This window comes from Hippopotamus amphibius, chromosome 7, assembly GCF_030028045.1.
Source record: "Hippopotamus amphibius kiboko isolate mHipAmp2 chromosome 7, mHipAmp2.hap2, whole genome shotgun sequence".
NCBI classification, from domain to species: domain Eukaryota; kingdom Metazoa; phylum Chordata; class Mammalia; order Artiodactyla; family Hippopotamidae; genus Hippopotamus; species Hippopotamus amphibius.
This window is the reverse complement of record NC_080192.1, coordinates 22,968,058-22,978,539: the sequence shown is the minus strand read 5'-3', so window position 1 is coordinate 22,978,539 and position 10,482 is coordinate 22,968,058. Positions and strand designations below refer to the sequence as shown.

The 10,482-nt window shown below is 41.8% G+C and overlaps 1 pseudogene; it reads right to left on the bottom strand.

Moving 5' to 3' along the window:
• Positions 1-215: 215 nt before the first annotated feature.
• Positions 216-814, bottom strand: LOC130857594 (S-phase kinase-associated protein 1-like; annotated as a pseudogene).
• Between the last annotated feature and the right edge of the window lie 9,668 nt (positions 815-10,482).

Genomic DNA, 10,482 nt, shown 5'->3' with positions numbered 1-10,482 from the left:
AAAAAAGAACTTTTGATCATTCTAGAAGAAACTGAGCCATAAGTTTGGAATCTGTACTGAAACTACACATGCAATGAAGACAACATTCTGTTAATACAACTGATTTGCTGTTGCATTTGTTGACGTGGTTTTTCTAATATTAACAATTATAAACAAAGCAGTGCAACTAGTGTTTGGGACAATCCTTACAGTGTTACAGCATCAGACACAACATTTCACTTCTCCTCACACTGCTGGTTCTCTTTGCGTACCTGGGCTTCCTCTTCTTCAGTAATATCATTTTTGATATTGAATGTCTTCCGAATCTCCTCAGGAGTTTTCCCCTTGATCACACTGGCAACAGTCTTGCAGGTAACATCAAGCAAACCTTTGATGTCTAAGTAGTCTGCAGCCGATGTAAGCTTGAAAAGTGTTCCTTGGTCAACTTTCAGGAATTCTTGATCCCAAACAGGGGCGTCATCCATTCGCTTTTCTTTGTTCTCATCATCCTCAGGAGAAAGAGGATCATCCTTATGGGGGGATGCACCACTGAATGACCTTTTTTAATATTGTCATTAAATATTGTTTGGCCAGGGAACTGGATCATCATCTCCTTCATCATCATTCCCAAATCTTCCAGCATGGTCTTGAGAGTCACAGATTGTTTTGCAATTTCAACATCAACTTCAGATATCTCTCCGTCAGAACCCTGCAACTTAATCTCAAGGAGATGGCGGACCAGAGGCTGATGAGAGCAGGGAGGCATCAGCAAAAAGAAAAACAGAAAGGTGGAGAACAAGGCCGATCCAATATTATTTTTGTAAGATGTATCCATGTTGTTGGAGTTCCTGTTTTCTCATTGCTGTACAGTATTCCATTACGTGAATATACTGTGACATATTTTTCCAATTTATCACAGAAGATATTTGTCTTGTTTCCAGTTGGGGGCTATGTGCAACTACAAACATTCTTGTACAAGTCTTTTGGTTGGACATATGTGCACATTTCCATTGGCATATGCCTGGTGATGGAGGTACTAGGTCATAAAGTATGTATACTTTTATCCTTAGTAGACAATGCTAAGCAGCTTTCCATAGTGACTGCCCCGATTTACATGCCCACCAGCCGTGTATGAGAATTTCCTTTGGTCCACATCCTTATTGACTCTTGGTATTACCTGTTTATTTTAGCCATTCTGGTGGGGTTCTAGGCACACATCTAAAAGTACCCTGACATACTTTATCTGGTTACTTGTTTATTTCCCTCACACAGTTGCAGGAATTTGCAGGAATTTCTAAAAAGTTAAGAAACCAAGGCCCAAAGAGGTTGAAAGATATGCCCAAGGTCACAACTTATAATTATCCTTTACAGCACAGAAGTCCCTAATGGGCAATATTCATAGGATGAGGGAAGACAAACTGCTTTCTTTAAAAAGAGTTTTAAAAACTACTTCTACATAATTAATACAACTCGCTCATATAACCAGAGAGTCGCTCATACAGCGTGTGCGGGCACATGTGTGTACACACACTCAGTGTTTCTAAATGGAAGGTTTAATTTGGAAGCACACTGCTGTTAGTTAAATGATCCTGCAACCAACAGCCACACATCTCTCCCTTATCTCCCTTTGGTTAAATGTTTTGAAATGAGTTTCAAATGGGGTTGGTTCAAATGACAGCTCTTCATTTCACCTTGTTTCTGCAGATGCCATTTGGGGGAATGTTTTATGGTTCTGTTAATTACCCATGTCAAGAGGTTATTGTATTGTTTCTAGAGAAGTAGAGTTATAAATGTAAATATTCTGAGGCAGCAAATTGCCTCAGCAAACTAAAATTAGGAGTTCTTACCATATGAATCAATGCATAGATTCAAAATTCGCATTATTTCAGCTATTACTAATATCCTGAAATATTTTTCAGGCACAGATCAATGAGTGGAAAAGCTGAGGCAGATGCTGTGCTTTAAGAGCAGACTGGAGGTCCAAAAAATGTGAATTTGAAACCCAGCTGTAGCATTCGAACGACACTCTTCTTTGGACCTAGGTTCTCTCATCTCTGAAATGGGAGATAATAATACTAGCTATCTGCTAGTGTCACCCTGGGGCAAAGCCCATTAACAATTCCTGGGAAATAAAAACAGAATCTGGGTAATAAAGTCTAACCTTTGTGTGTGTGTGTGCATTGTCTCGTTTCATGTGCTCAAAGGGGGCCACGCGCAGCAGCCTTGCACCCGGCACCTCGGATCAGAATTCCCAGTGTGAAACGCCCGCGCCCACACCTCAGCTCCGTGGGCAGGACACTCGATACAAGATGGCGGTGCGTGCCACGTGCAGAGACGCGGTACCCGCACTGCGATCTGCTGCCTGAGCAGCTGCGCCCGCCCCATGAGAACTCTGCCCCCTCCCCACTGACAAGAACCCTATAAAGCAGCCCCGCCACAGCCTGTCAGTGAGAGCACGTACTCTACAGCTTAAGTGCATACCTCTCCGTTCTTTGATCAAAGAATAAAGCTTTCCTTTGCTCCTGAACCAAACTCTGTCTCGATCTACAGCCTCGAAAGACATCAGGCAGGAGAATCTTTGCTGGGGACTAACTTGGGAGGGTCGGTAACACTAGTGTTGTCGTGAGGTTAAGTAGACTATTACATAAAAAGCCCTGGAGGGACTTCCCTGGTGGTGCAGTGGTTAAGAATCCACCTGCCAATGCAGGGGACATGGGTTAGATTTCTGGTCCAGGAAGATCCCACATGCTGCAGAGCAACTAAGCCCATGCACGGCAACTACTGAGCCTGCACTCTAGAGCCCGTGAGCCACAACTACTGAAGCCCATGCACCACAACTACTGAGCTTGTGCACCTGGAGCCAGTGCTCTGCTAGAAGCCACCACAATGAGAAACAACAAAGAGTAGCCTCTGCTTGCCGCAACTAGAGGAAGCCGCACACAGCAAGGAAGACCCAACACAGCCAAATAAATAAATAAAAATAAAAGAAGTCATTGTTTATTAAAAAAAAAAAGACCTGACAATCATAAATGCACAATTATTGCCTACTGATGATTGGGGGCAGAGGATTTCTGTCATGTGATGAATGCATAAAGAGCTAGAGTTGAAGTCTTGGAGCTGTACTGCCTGGATATATATTCTGACTTCACCCATTACTAGCTGTGTTTCAGCTTCTGCGTCTATAAAATGGGTAGTGATAGTACCAGTTTCACAGTGATGTGAAGACTGAATGAGATAGTCCATGAAACCTGCTTAGAACAGAACTTGACACATAGTTGAGTAACTAATAAACATTAGCTGCAAACAGTTGTGAGTTTGTCCCTGAAGATGATCAAGTACATTTACTTTGACGATCAGATGTGTGGAAATAAGGCTTTCTTCTGTTGCATTTCACTTGTCCCAACCGGGCTGGCACCCCTACAAGTCTAACATTTTTCCTGCTATGTTCCTCAAAATGGAAAATAAATGCCTTAATTATGAATAAAAAATGGAATGTTTCTCTCCTAGGTGTCAATAAAAATGATTTTTTTTTCCCTGAGGAAGAAAGTACTCTTTAGCCCTCCTGGCAAATCGCAGCGACAGAGACTTGCTGTGCTCAGCGTGAGGGGCTTGGTGATTGCTAGGAGCTGCGATGTGTTAGTGCCTCAGCAGCTCTGAGCACAGCAAGGGGCCTCCGCGCCTCTGGCGGGCAGCAGTAGGAGCAGCTCAGTGTCCTGTCACAGACCAGTGCCCACTACAGAGCCCTTATAGAAAGGGTGCCCAAGGGGAGTGCCTCTCAGACCACAGCCACCAAGACGGTGCTTCACATAGGACCAGGGCCCCGCCACTCCACAGCCTTGCTCCAAAAGGGACACCTTGATTCCAGCACTGGGAAAAAGCCTAGGTTTTGAAATCCGTCTGACCTGGGTTCAAATCTCAGCTCCACCATTTAAAACAGCATGATCTGGGGCAGGTTATTTACCCTTTCTGAGCATCAGTCTCATTGTAAAGTAGGGGTAAGAATACTTACCTCAGATGTGATCATGAAGGACGACATAAAGTAGGTTTGTACAGTTAGGTCTGACAAACCTCAAACAGAGAATTTAATACAAAATAATTAGGAATGACAAGTCCTAATTACTTTCGGCAAGTGGCAGCAATAAATGCAAACATTGTTTCCAGCAAACACAAGATTACATCTCAATGATTTCACAAATCAGCATGAGATTTTACACAGTGTTATGTTGTAGGATTAAAACCCAGACCCATGGCCAGGCCGAAGGACTCCTTTCCTATTTCCACCCCTTTCTAGCCCAGATGTCTTGGCCCAATTATCTCTAGTCTCAGGTTCCACATCAGCAAAATGGCATCATAATAGCACTAGTTTTAAAGGGTCGTTGTGAGAATTAAATGAGATAATCCACATTAAATGCTTACTACTGTATCGGGTACATGATAAATACCAAATAAATGTTTGTTATTATTGTTTAAAAAAAAAAAAAAGTAGGTTTGTAAAGCACTTCTACCAGGAGCTGGCATGGTAGCAGCTTTGATTATAATTTTCCAAACCTCAGCACTAACGTATCTGGACCTACCCACATACGACCTCTACAAGAGCCATGAAAGAAATAGGAGACTCCTTCAAAGAGCTTGGACTGCATCTTCTGCTCTTTATAGTACAGAAACAATTGGCTGTTTCAGTCCAGACGGGCCTCACATGATCTGACCCTCAGTCAATTTAGGGTGCAGGCTGCAGGCAGAGAAGGCAAGGCCTTCCCCTTCACATAGCTTAATTACCTTTCATCTTTGCTTACATACTGGCCAGATTTCTTTCTTACAGAAGTTTACTTAAAAATGTTAAGAAGCAGCCAACACACTTCAATATTCTGACCTTTTTCAACCACTTCCCCACTAGAGGAACAGGCTCAGGAGACACGCGGTCTCACTTCCAAGGATGTTGCTGGCAATAGTTTACTAAACATGTCATCACATATCTCATAAGACAGGTCACCAGCTTCCCAGACTGCAATCTCTTCATTCTTGCTGTCCAACTCTCAACAACTGCCCAGGAAGCCAAGATCACATATTGTTAAAGTTTTTACTGCAGTTTTTATTCCCAGTTCTGATTCCATATTCAAAAGGACTCAGTTTTCAGCTACTCTAATATATCAGGAACTAAAACAGGATACAGGCTCTGATGTCAGACAACCTGCTTACAGTCCAGACTCTACTATTTACTGCTGCATGATCTTGGACACATCACTTAAGTGCTCTGAGCCTCAATTTCATCTGTGAAATGGAGGTGGTAATCATATTACCCTCCTCATGGGGTTGTTGTGAGCATTAAATGAATTGATATTATATAAAGCCCTCTGTGCCAGGCATGTGATAAACTCTCAGTGAATGTTAGCTCTCATTATTATTAAACACCTAGTTGTTCTGAGAATTATGCTGGTTTTGGAGAAGGTCATGGATATCAGACTATATACGTTGTCCCTGGTCTCATGTAGTTTATACTACAGAAGCAAACCTATCAAACATATAATTATTTATATTGCAAGAATAATAAATGCTATGAAGATGTTTTACATTGTTTACATCCTTGGTACGCTGAGGCTTCTGAATTGAAAGGAGATTTGCTGAAGGGATCTAATGAACACAGAACCAGCATTTTTAACATTCTGCATGGAAAGTAAACCTAGAAAAAGTCAACTCTGCTAGCTCACTTCACTTTATATAATGCTTGAACTGCCTGAGTTCAAACTCAAGTTCTATTGTGAAATGGCTTCGTGACCTTGGATATTTTCCATATCTCTCTGTGCTTCGGTTCCTTTTCTGTAAAATGGACATGATAGTAGTTCCACCATGTTATTGGGAGGGTTAACTAATTTAGTTGATATCCATAAATTAATTAGAACAGTGCTTAACATATAGTAGGCACTCAATAAATTGTAGCTCTTATTACTATGTCATTGGAGCTTCTCAACAGCCCTACAGGTAGGGTAGTTATTGCTTCCATTTTACAGATAAGGAAAGAGACTCCAAGAAATAAGCCAGTAATTCACAAAGCTGGAAATCAAAACCAGAGCAACTGGCTTCATATCAATGGTGATTTCCCCTCCTCCCAAAAGCTTCTCAATTGGCCAAAAAAAAATCCTCTTTGAGAAGTCAACACATAAAATGTGTAGGTTAAAGTGTTTCATGAAGAGAGACAGTATTGTGACATATAACTGAGTAACATAGTGAAAGAAAACTGAAAAAAGCCAAAGGTTTCACTTTAAAAGATAAATGAGGAGCAAATCAGCTGACTTAAAATAAGAGAGGTTAAGAATATTCCCCTGCATAATTAAATCTCTAAAGATTTGGTTAGAGTACCATAGTTTACATCAGGTTAAAACAAAAGATCACATTAGCCATTGCACAAGCTTATATTCAGTATTTTATCCACAGAGCAACATTAATAAGTCAATTTTAGAGAGTGATCAAACTGTTACTATAAGATAAAAGAAGCAGGATATTTAAGGGTCAAGATTTTTAATGCAGCACACACACCAAAAAAACCTATATTTATTCTATCACCAGCACTTATTAAGGAATTTTATTTTTTTATTTTTTTAATTGTGGTGAAATATACATAACATCAAATTTAGCATCTTAATCTTCTACGTGTCCAGTTCACTGGCACTGAGCACATTCATACTGGGCAACCATCACCACCATTCACTTCCAGAACTCTTTTCATCTTGCAAAACTGAAACTTTGTACCTATGAAGCAATAGCTCCCCATTCCTCCCTCAGAATTTTAAGTCAAATAAGTTTTTTAACCAGGACCATTTTCTTTCAACTACTTAGTTTTTTAAAAAATAAAATTTACTACAATTTAAAAGCTTTACAAGAATTCAAATATTATCCTGCTCATTTTAAAGTCATACTTAGTCACTTCAAGTGTTTGGAGGCTGCCCCCCACCCAATGCTATGCTGTCATTTTTATGGCCCCACCCATAATTCTGATTTTAGAAAGACAACAGAAGACAGCTGTTTGTAAATCCAGCCCAGATGACAAGGACAGAGGTTTCTAGAATCCACCCTAGGAACAGTTTGTCTCTTTCCATTGAAACAGGATACAGGAGAGGAAGCTTCCTACATATACAAAACCCAGTGACTGTCTGGTCAGTCTGGGAGAATATGCTGGTCCCCAACCCACACCCCATAATTATGCCTTCAAACATGTTTGCCATAAGAGGCAGAGTATTCTAGTTGCTATCAGAGCCCTCAAAGAGACTTCAGTTGACATCCAGTTCAACAGATAACAAGTCACAAAGAGATACTATTCTTTGCAAATGACAATGAATTTTTCATCTCAGGCTTTTGATGTGTAAGGACATATATTTAGAAGGAAACGCTTTTATTATGGCTAATCAAAGAAAAGGGGCATTTTTAAAAAGAAAAATTTATCAGGAGTTTCTTCAGGACAAACGGTGTGACCCAGGGCTTTTTTCCTGGAGATGATGTGTCTTTGAGGACAAAGGAAACTGCCGCAGGACTATTTGACTGCCCCCTCCCCGTCGGCACAGGGCAGCCCCTTACAAATGGGCACCAGCCCGCTGTGGAGGTGGTGATGAAAACAGTCCATCACCTCACATTTATTTGGCCTCATGTAGTTTCCCCAGGGTACCACTTCTTCGCTCTGAGCTTTGTAGATGCTGCTGTTCTGCTTGCTAATGACATTAACAGGAGTGTCATGTCTCATCTATGAGCTGTGGCCATTTTTAGCAAAAGCATGTGGTCTGGAGAGCTCCAAATTCACTAAATATACCCATGCAAAGGATTCCTTTAGAACAAACTATTCGTACTAGATTTGACTTTAAAAAGAACTGAAGTAGAAATATTCGTGTGTGTGTGCGCGCGTGTGCATGCATGTGTGGGTGTTAGAAGGAAAATTCATGGAAATCCACTATTAAAAAAAGCAGATATATTATGAAGGGGAAGAAATTTAGCTGTGTTCCTACACTTTAGAAAGTCAACTTTCTCCCTGTAATTATATTAATATTCTGTCAAGTGTGGTGTCTGTATTTCAGCCTGTGAGCCCTGTTTATTGGTTACGCATCCAGCTTGTACCTTTTCTTAAGGATATTAGGGTAGCCTGACCAGCTCGCCTCTCAGGTGAAGCTGGCCTCCTCAAGCCCTGTCTGTGGTCATTTTTTCCTGTCTGCTGGCCTCAAAGATTCAGTGAAAATAAAAACATCAGAAACATCGTAGTTCAGGCAACGCTCCCTGTGAAGTGTTCACTTTCATGACACTGTAATGTCATGCCCCTTGGTGTGCCATTTTATTGTGAGACTTAATCAAAGGCAAAAAGAAATAAAGATGTCCAGCTTGGATGCAGGTGCTTCTTTGTTGGAGTGCTTCCTGGGGATGGGGGCGTGGTCCACAGTAGTCAGCACTTATGCACAAAGGCTGAGCCGCCCAGGGTCTTGGCGTGTGTTTTTGCATGAGTCCGGAGGTTTGCTCTGTTCTGTGTGTGTGCTTTGTGTAGTCCCATATATATCGACCCCAAGATTAAGAGAGGAAAAAAGAAAGAAAAAAAAAATATATATATAGAGAGAGAGAGAGAATATGTCAGGGAGCCTTGGAGATTCATGTGCATGCAGTGGTATGCAGTGCCCTTGCACGCAGGGTGGAATGGGAAGTGTTTGTGTGAGCGAGTGGTTTATGTGTATATGGTGTACGTGTGTGGTGTGTGTGCATTTTGTCGTGGTGTGTGTGCGTGGGGTGCATTCATGTGCTATGTGTGCACATGTGGGAGGTGTGGTGTGGGACTGCACATATGATGTACGTGTTTGCATTGTGTGTGACGTGGGTGTGTATGGCGTGTGTCTCTGCATGTGATGTGGGTGTGTGTTCAGGGTTTGTGCGTGTGATGTGGGTATGTGTGCATCTGTGTGATAGTCCATGTGCATGTGGTGGGTATATGAACATGAATGGGCACTCACATGTCCAGGTATACCCACATATGATCTGCAGAGTCCTTTATAGCCCCTGGGATTCATGTGCTCATTATATGAAAGTGTCAACTGGTACCACAGTGTAAAGCTATTATACTCCGATAAAGATCGAAAGAAAAAAAGTGTCTTATATTTGTGGCTACATGTGGCCAATTGGGCTGCCTGTGGCCCTATGCACTATGTACAGCGCCAACCATTGTTATTCAAAAGAAAACAAAGCACTTAACCTAAGTTCCAAGCTCATAATGGTCATTCAGCTTGGTAAATGTTTTTGAAGAAGGGGGAGAAGATGGAAAAAAATTCCTAAGAATCTCAAAATTAAGATTTTTTACTTTGTAATGGATATTAGGATTTAAGGGATGGTACTAATTAATCATACCTCTTCCCTGATGGGTTCTGAACCCATTTGGGGAAACAGACCTAGATCAGCAGATGTGAAATGATCAGCTTTATTTCCAAAAAAGCCTGCCTTGGAGAACTTGCCTTGACCTCTGACAGAACTGACTTGCCAACCAGAACCCCAGGTTTCCCTCCGAAGGGCAGAGCCTCCCTGCTGAGTTTATGGTCCAGAGGGACTGAACTTTCACACATCATGACCCTCTTCCCAGCCAGGGAAGGGGATGGAAAAAAGGACAGAGGCTTTCTTCCCAAGTTTTCCATTCTTCCACAAGGTGGAAGCTCCTACTTTACAGATCAAGGCAGAGAAAGGAAGAAAGGAAGAAAAGAAAGAAAGAAAAAGAAAGAAAGAAAGAAAGAAAGAAAGAAAGAAAGAAAGAAAGAAAGAAAGAAGGAAGGAAGGAAGGAAGGAAGGAAGGAAGGAAGGAAGGAAGGAAGGAAGGAAGGAAGGAAGGAGAGAGAGGGAGGGAGGGAGGGAGGAAGGAAGGAAGGGAAAAACAGGAGAAAGAAAATAATTTTCCTTACAACTCCAAAGATTTTGCTCCCTTAACCTACCAGGCTTAAGCATCCAGGGCAACCAAGAGAGTGTGAAGAATTGTGGAGCCCCCAAGGGGGGAGCAGATCAACCAGGACACCTTCATGTATCCTACACATTACAGTCCTCCACCATCTGGTCCCTTTCCAAATTTACCTCTATTTCTCCCCAATTCCTCTTCTTCCAGCAAACCCAGACCTACATACCCACGTGAATTCCCATCTTCCCACTTTTACACTAATGTCACATCTTAGATAAGTTAAACTTAGGAGAATTCAGCCTTATACAATCTTTCCACCACCCTAATCATTCCTCCATTCCACTGTATGGCACATGATGTATACACAGATAGTGTCTCCTTTTGAGTGAAGTTCACCCCACTGCTGGCTATTCCTCCTTCTCAAACCAAACAGCAGTACCTCAACCTTCCTCCCCAATACCTGACATGATTTTGTATTAACTTAGCTTGGGCATCAGAAATGTAGATGCAATCACTTCTCCATCCTCAAGGTCACTTGGGCTTGTCCTCAGGAAATTGAGATGGAGCTTAGAGACACCAAAGAGCTGGCCCCAGAGGCAAAGGACCAT